We start from the raw sequence: 9,087 nt of genomic DNA, 5'->3' as shown, positions 1-9,087 counted from the left end.
ATATTATCTACAGCTACTGGTTGTCTTGTGATCGTCAGTGTAGTGGAGAATGCGTTTGGAATCTTCTCTAAAAGATCTGCCTCTGTCTCTGTTTCTTGTACGGTCTCTCCTTCCAGTCTTCTATCCACTGCTGGTCCTGCTCTTCCTCTGGTTGTCTTCTTCTCTTCTTGGCAGGCATCTTGGTTGATTACGGTTCGCTGTCGAGGTTGTGGAATGTGGGGACTGGCGATGGGGCATGCTTTTATGTACGAACTGCCGACTGCGCAGTCGTCGCTGATTCACTAGCCCAATGCATATCAATTTCGTGCCATGCACAAACTATGCAGGAACTCGTCCTGCCATGACCACGGGAACAAAGTCAGCTGACAATCACACAAGTTCCGCCCGCCCGCCCACTTCAGCCGTCAACTTTGCTCAATCTGTCGCTACTATGTCGCACCACAGTTTGTGATCAAAACGGGCCAATGCGTGACACTGCGTAGTCAATGCGCGCAGGGGCGGATACTGACACGCTTTGATACGTACATTGTTAGCGAGTAGGTTGTGCAATGTTCACGACTATTTCGTGAAGATTATGCGTACCAGGTTTTGTAACATTTTAAAGTATTCTTTGCGCGCTGGTACGCAGCCAGGCACAGGTTATGCACAATTTAACAACAGTTTACGCCAAATTTACTCATTGGCACGCAAAATTACGTACCAGTGCGGGGACAAAATACCTGCAGGTGCCTGGTGACTATCAGATCCATTGGTTATTTTGGGACCTTGGCTAACCCCAATTACCAACAGAGCTATTTTGTATAACTTGTTCTTTGATATATGCGTGCAGTTACAATATATGTAGATGTAATCTTTATTTGTATATGCAGAAACATTCCACTCATCGTCGGATTGTCAGTCGGTGGCTTTTCTTCATCATCGTTGTCATCGCTCCTCATATGTGCCTGTGTGAAGTCAGGAAATAGATCAGGCCGCGTCATTGGCGTCCAAAGCAGACTTGGAACTGCGATGGTGTCCACAACAGGTTTGAAAGCAATCATTGTATTAACTCTTTAATTAAATCTAAAAAAAACATTTTTTCCCACCCAATACTACGATACGTTTTTAAAACAATCCTAGAATTAATTATTTTTAAAAGAGCGATTATAACTCGTTCCCACCCATTACTTTGATAGTGTCACCAATTTAATAGCTTTGGAAACAATCCTTGTATTAATAAAGAAATTTTAAAATCGACAGCAACCTGTTTGGAAGCATTCCCTGTATCACTTCTTTAAATATACTGGGGAAAAAATAAGGGTCCAAGTGTTCCCATATTTTTCCAGGTTTCTTTACAAGCTGTGCGATACAAGCTTTGAAGAAACCTGGAAAAATAAAGGAAACTTTGTCCTTTCATGTGATTCCCTAATTTTTCCCCGTCAGTATAAAACCGACAAATCCTTTCCCGGCCAATAAGACATTTCTGAAAAGGTTCGTTACGATTCCTATAAGTGGTTACCGACCCGTGAAGATCCTGGGTAGAATAGGTCTTCAGCAACCCATGTGCTTGCCATAAAAGGCGACTATCTTGTCGTAAGAGGCGACTCAACGGATCGGGGGTGGTCAGTTTCGCTGGACTTGGTTGACATTATGTCATCGGTTCCCAATTGCGCAGATCGATGCTCATGCTGTTGATGACTGGATTGTCTGGTCCAGACTCGATTATTTACAGACCGCCGCCATATAGCTGGAATATTGCTGAGTGCGGCGTAAAACTAAATTCACTCACTCACTCACTATAGTAGTGGTTACCTATAACAGGTGAAAGCGTCCAACCACTATTGTAGCAACCCTTACACAACATGCAAGGCAAATCATCTGTAAAAAAATACAGGGATGATGTGGCAGAAGTAACGCAAGCCAACTGCATCGAACATACGTTTTAGTCATGTATGTGTCAAATTATTATTAAAATGGTCTGTCTGTCTGTCTGTCAAGATTGTTGTAGAACGCTTGGATCTGGTTGAACCACTCGTAAACGCTATACTGAGCTAGGAACTGGCAGTCTAAAAAACTTGTTTAGGGTCCCTATTGAGGAACACCGTATGGTCTTCGAAGAAGTTGGTCTTTAGATTTGCTTTGAACACTGACAGTTCACAATGTGACCTCAGGCTCAATGGCAGACTGTTCCACAGAATAGGTCCGGATGTGTCGAAACATCTGTCTCCAAATGTTCTGGTTATGTTGGAGGGACACAGATAACAGTTGATCTTGTGACTGCAGATGTCGTGTTTGCTGGGAGAGTTTAATGAGGTCTGCGAGATATGCTGATATTAACCCCGGATGCAACATTACTGAGGCTTTGAAAGCTGTACCCTTGAGGCAAAGAACAAGAATCGTTTTGTTGTAGATGGTAGAAGAACATTTGACTTGAGTGAGTAAGTGAGTATGGTTTTACGTCATTTTGAGATATATTCCAGCAATATCACGACGGGGAACACCAGAAATGTGCTTCACACATTGTACTCATGTGGGGAATCGAACCAGGATCTTCCGCGTGACGAGCGAACGCTTTTACCACTAGGCTACCCCACCTACTATGTTAAAATGTTTCTGTTGATATGTTTCTTCACAGAAGACGCGAAGGCGAGATTCTATATGAGCTGCAACTGTCTTAGTTTGTTGGTTTGTTGTTTAACGCTGCACCCAGCAATATTCCAGCTATATGGCAGTGCTCTGTAAATAAACCAGTCTGAGCCAGACAATCCAGTGATCAGCATCAAGACCATCCATCTACACAATTACGATCACATGTGTCAACCAAGTCCAGTGAGCCTGACCACCCGATCTCGTTAGTAGCCTCTTACGACAAGCATGGGTTACTGAAGGCCAATTCTAACCCGGATCTTCTCGGATTGCAACTGTCTCAGGATCATTATAATAATAATATTAGATACTTACTATTGTGGGTAAAACCACCTAGCGCAGGTATGGAGACTGCACTAAAATATTCATAACTGGGGAAATGTGGAAATAAAATTAAACAAGTTATCGGATCCCGTTTAATGAAACAATGACTACTCACGAAGGACACTAAAATATTCATAACCAGTATGAATCTGAACTTTCTGTGTTACATCCAAAACATCAAAACGTATATATTTTGAATAACTGTTGGTTATTTTTTATTTGTTTTAGTCGCGTCTTCCCAACAAGGTGGATATCAAGGCCAGGTACCACAACCCCAACATACAACGCTTATCCTCCTCCGGGGTACCCCTCCACCGTGTACCCCAACGTGTACCCCCTCCTCCACAAAACAATGCACCACCACCTGTCACACAACCCTAAACTCTTTCAACAATTGGTTGCCGTGCCAACAGGTACAGCGCGGATCATTTGAATCAATTATGCTTTTACAAGTGAATAATTTATCTCTGGTTTTCCAACGAAACAATTGTTTGCTGTAAATGCCATGTGGAACCTTATCAGCCTCTACCTATTTCCGCTGCCTGGCTGTGCTTTCTGAGTTTGCCTTTGCCATCTGACCTAGGAAACACCAAATCTACCAAAGACCTAATCATGTTTCTCCTTAAAATGCACATCGCAAAACCATTTACGTCTCTTGGAATTACCTTCCAACACAACAAGGCAGAAATGGTTCATCGAAACTATACAGATAAATTATAGATCTTATACCAAACAATGACTATGTGATCCCGACGGGACCAGGCACCATTCGGCAGAATAGCAGTCCTTAAGAGTTTGATTTTACTTTCCCTAAACCATCCTTTCACCATGCATCCTAAACCAAAATGAATATAGTAGATGATCTACAAAGACGATGTTTTGAGGTGTCTGTGAGAAGGATAACGCCGATAAAAGTAAACGTAATACTGCAATACAGACATATGGAAATGAAGGACTTAATTGTACCCCTCATTTTGGAAACAATAGTCTCAAAAGATCTCTTGAGATCTCTTCTTCTAAGAAGAACACATGCAATCGGTACAAAAATAAAACCACTCGTAGATATTAACATTCCAACAGAAACTTTGTTTCCAACCGAGATGGGAAATAACTATCTGCGCAATTTTATTGTTCCCAAAATACCTAATCCTTTTTGGCGTGATGTCTATGAAGCATGGTCAAACTTACAATAGCTACAAGAACACGATATGACAGATACACCAGAACAATTTATATGGGCAAATGACAATAAAACTATTGCTAAGAAACCTATAATATATAGACACTATTTAAATGTTAAATTCATCAATGATTTACTCAAGTGTAACGGTACTTTTTTAAAGATTAATTTACAACTGAATACAACGTAAAGACAATCTTTTTGGAATAAGCAAGACTTATCAATGCAATTAAATCGTTCATCCATCGCAATAAATTAAAACTAAACAAAGTAGAACAACCATTTATTCCATATAATTTAATTATCTTGTATACGGGAAATAAGGGAAGTAAAATATTCTATACTACACCATCTAAATTATATACTTCGGAAGGCAAATTACGTAATCAAATAAAGTGGGAACGAGATATAAATGAAATTATACCAGAAGACCAGTGAAAAATGTATAACCACATACCTTTCAGAGCAACACTTAAAACACAACTTCGAAGGCTACAATTTATAATTATCCAGAGAATTCTGACAACAAATAAAGACCTATTGAACTATAATATTATATCACATTCATTGTGTTCTTTCTGTGATAAGGAATCAGAAACCATTATTCATATGTTATATGAGTGCAAACATATATTGCTTGGATAGACATTCTAACTGTGACATGATTAGAACTGAACGTAAAACGCATTTTTGGGATATAACCAGAGAAGAAATGACGTCTTAAATCTAATTTTAATGTCCACAAAACAAGTCATCTATGCAAACAGATGTTTAAAATCTATCCCTACCATAAACGGACTAAAGCGTCATCTAAATATCTTATATCAGATAGATAAATGTGCAGCATATTAAAGATTTTTAGTCTTTTTGGTCTTCATGCCATAACCTCTTCATATGATAAATTTAAATTACTCTTCAATCCTTGGTGTCCATGTAAAAACCCCTTCACCTTAAAGACATTACCTAATGGTTGTTGTTTTTCATTCGACGTTCGCCAAATGTACAAATGAAATATATTATATACAATATTATATTATATGTATATGTGTCCCAATTGTTCACTTGATTGTGTCTATAATCATGTTATACCCTGTACCTTTCAAAAAGTAATAAAGTGATAAAAATCCAATTTCCGCTTAGGAATCTACTAAACTATCAGGATTTGTGTGTACATGTATATATGTGGATGGACGTTCATAGTGCCAGTGAGCACCTGTTGATGGATACCAGGCGCCTAAGTAATCCATCATTATTAAGTTGCAAAAACAAATTCTGTAACAAAAATCTCAATCCCCTTCACAACACAACACCCTCCTGAACACAAAACCCCAACAGAGCATTATTTGGACAGCATTGTGACAAATTCGGTCTTTCGACCACACTGAAAGCATATAGAAAATGTAACTCTATTTTTCTATAAGTAGTGACCGTTTGCAAAGTGAATGAAATTACCTTTGTTTGCTCGTTGATACATTTTACCTCTGTCAAGGACTGTTCGTTTGTATTCTTCATAGTCATTACCTCCAATCATACTAAAATCCGACCAATGTATATATGGTATTATCCTGTATCTACTTTTATATTAGTCAAAGTTCCACTATTATAACGAGCAAATACTAATTATACTGATGGTTTGTTCTCTCCTATTTTTCATGAATAAACACTGTTTGCTGTTGGTTGCAGAGTGTTTTTCTTTAAGCATGTTGTGGAATATTTTACATATCTCAATGAGGTGAGGTGAAATTGGGTCGTACTCATATGAAGACGTGCATGCGTGCGTATGTGTATGTGTATGTGCGGCTGCTTGTACTAGCCAAGACTGAAGCTGGTTTTATAGGGCTAGCCCACTGAGATACCATGCCGCAGTGAAGCATGAATACCCCATTCAGACACATTATACTGACTCCGAGTCGACCAGTCCTTGTTGTACCCATTAATGCCGAGCGCCAGACAGGGACCAACAAGTACCATATTTTAACGTCTTTTTGGTATGATGCGGTCGGGGATCGAACCTGCGACCTTCCGCTCTCCGGGCGGACGCTCTAACCACTACACCACGGAGGCGGTTCATATCTCCATGAAGTAATCACATTGTTTTAAGAAGTTGAAAATGAGCATGTGTGATTATATGGTCATACGATGTCTAATTAATCTGGAAATTCCATTTTAGGTATTTGTGAAAAGGTTTCCTTTTCCAGAACGAATTAGAAGATAAGTGGGGTGGGTAAACGGCCACTTTGAACATAAGCTGAATGTTATCGGGTGACGATCGAACGCTTTAACCACTTCGCTACTCCACCGCCAATTCAGCGTTCAAAAATTGTCGTTTGTTGCGTAGACAATGGTAAATGTAATGGGGGTTCCTACGTTACTCAACATGACATTCGTCACCACTCGCCCCTTTCCGTAACCTCCAAGAAGACTCGTCCCCCACTCGATACTTGTTATGTGCGAAAATACGACAAACCAATCAGAACGCGCGTAAATGAGCGCGGTGCTTTGATAAAAACAATCCTGAGTACTTAAATCGTTTATGGCATTATGTCATTGTTTAAAGAATAATGAAAAATATATATCGTCATATTGAAAGTACAAAGAACGTAGCTAAAACGATTTTGCTGCCTTTTGTGAAGTTTTTAATAAGAATCATGCGATTGACGGTGAGAGATTCAAATACACGCACGTGCGTTTGTTGACATAACTGCTCTCATGGATCCAATTGAGTGTATTTCTGACGATCTTGCGGGCTTGTTATGGAGATTGTACGTGCGCTTCGACCAATTTTAGGAAATGTAATTATAATCGCTACGAGTTTCAAAACAATAATATCGCATTTGTATGTAACTAATCAACCTTAATCTTTAACATTGGGCTTATATTTCATAGCTCTAGGGATATTTTAATCTAACTGTTTTTGGTTATTCATATTTTTATCAGCGAATTCATTTGAAATTCCACCAAGGGTGTGACAGCAAGGTTACATGAATGTTCAGTTTGAGAAATATTTTAAAGTCATTTTTGAGTTAATGCTTTGAGATTTAATGTAGATGATTTAAATTTTTTTTTTGTATATTCAATAAAACAATTCCCATTTGTCATGATTAAACCCCATTAAGAAATTTAACATAATTGGAAATATAAGGTGAACAGCTGGTAATAATTACATTAGAATATGTCTTTAACAAATATGTTTTTCTCCTTTTAGTTGTATCAAAGAGGTTTAATTCTTTAAAATAAATAAGTAAAAAAACAAAAAACAACAACCTAGCAATACAAGGTACATGTGCTTCGGTGACTTTTAGAAACATTGGAATCAAACAGGGATAGAGTTATCGTTCTTGTTTAAAGTTGTTCTGATGTTGGTGCGCCAATATGAAATCCTTCCAGAGGGGCACGAGTCGCTATTCAGGTTGTCCCGGAATAACACGAGTGGGTCACGAATGTAAACATGACTGCTGTGGCGCCGGCTCAATCTTGATTTGATGTGGGACCAGGAGCGCCGGCAGAACCGGTCTCCTTGTCATTCAGCGGGGCACGATGAAAGATGTACACTGCATGGATGACATTCTGGTCATCTACGTAAGACGGTATGCTGGTGGACTTTATTCTTCTTGACGATAGCGCATCACCTCATCAAGGTTTATAACCATGCCTAGAACAGTTGACCATTGTCCTTATGGACTAGTGTGCCAGGTCACCAGACCTCATTCGGGCAGCTCTAAAGGAACTTGCCAATGCTCATCCTGAAGAGTGGAACAATCTTCCACTAAAACCACATAGATAGAGGATACTAAACGACCTTCCATGTAATACCATTTTTATTAAACGAGTATATGACTTGGTATCAAACGAGCGAAAGCGAGTTTATTACTAAATCTTTCACGAGTCTTATAAAATGGTATTTCAGGAGGAGTTCAGTATTCTGTTTACTACTGCCAACATAAAATGATAGAATCTGCCTACAGTGTGATAACTCTCAGCTTTCCGCAAGTCAAGCAAGGTCTAATACCATTGTGACAGAGGCAGTAGCATTGTGACGTCATACGTCCGACATCACGCGATGTTATAGTTTAAACATATCGTATTCGTGAACGAAAAGGATGGGTAAACAAGCCTAAACGGCTTATATTAATGCCGCTCCATAATACATATATAGGTTCACATATATACATAATGTTGTACATAATAATTATAACAAGTGGAACACGTTATCTCTGAATGATAACAATCTTATATAATACCAAATTACCTTATTTTCTGTGTGTGGACAGTTGATACAAATAAGAAAATAATAGAAACTACACATTTTTATGAATCAAATCGTTTTGATGAAATAATGAATTGATGCACTGACTGTAGAATATCCATATTTGTCTGATATGATACTGAGTTATTACCATTTAGCACATCCCGTAGGGAGAAACCTTTCTCATAAAAATACGATTGATATTGAATGCCATTATATTTAGGACACATGAAGAAGTAGTGGAAAATATCCTCATAATCATGTGGGCAGGAACAAGAAGCATTATCAGAAATGAAACGATTATATTTATCACTGTTTAAGTCACTGCATCCCAGTCTAAGACGACAGTATATTATTTGACAGAAACGACTACCAAAATCAAGATCGAACATTGTACTTGATTCAGCTTGTGGTGTGAACAGGTTCTTAAATTGTCCAACAGAGGAAGCAGTTTGTGGGTAGGTTGTTCCGCAATATAATTGTGTCGGGCACAAACGAATAAATAGTTGCATCTTATAGTCTGATAATTTTCATTGTCCCTCAGATTGTAATTACTGTTTTCAGACACATGTCCTGGAACAAGATCACAAAGATAGTCGGGAACCATATGGTTTACCATTTTACAAAATAATTTTAATTTGGAAGTTTCTCTTCCTTTCGCTGAGGAGGTCTGGTTTGTCTCAGTATATAGTTTTGCATGTCTCGTACCTCT

General features: G+C 38.7%; 1 long non-coding RNA gene across 1 annotated transcript; it reads left to right on the top strand.

The window, feature by feature from the left end:
- The first annotated feature begins 873 nt into the window (after positions 1-873).
- Positions 874-5,804, top strand: LOC124272995. Its single transcript, XR_006897517.1, has 2 exons — positions 874-1,024; positions 3,178-5,804. It is a non-coding gene; the product is annotated as an uncharacterized LOC124272995 (long non-coding RNA).
- The last annotated feature ends 3,283 nt before the right edge of the window (positions 5,805-9,087 follow it).

The sequence above is a fragment of the Haliotis rubra genome, unplaced genomic scaffold, assembly GCF_003918875.1.
Source record: "Haliotis rubra isolate DU_JTF1 unplaced genomic scaffold, ASM391887v1 Scf1031, whole genome shotgun sequence".
Lineage (NCBI taxonomy): Eukaryota > Metazoa > Mollusca > Gastropoda > Lepetellida > Haliotidae > Haliotis > Haliotis rubra.
Note: the sequence above shows the minus strand (reverse complement) of the source record. Positions and strands in the feature narration are given on the sequence as shown.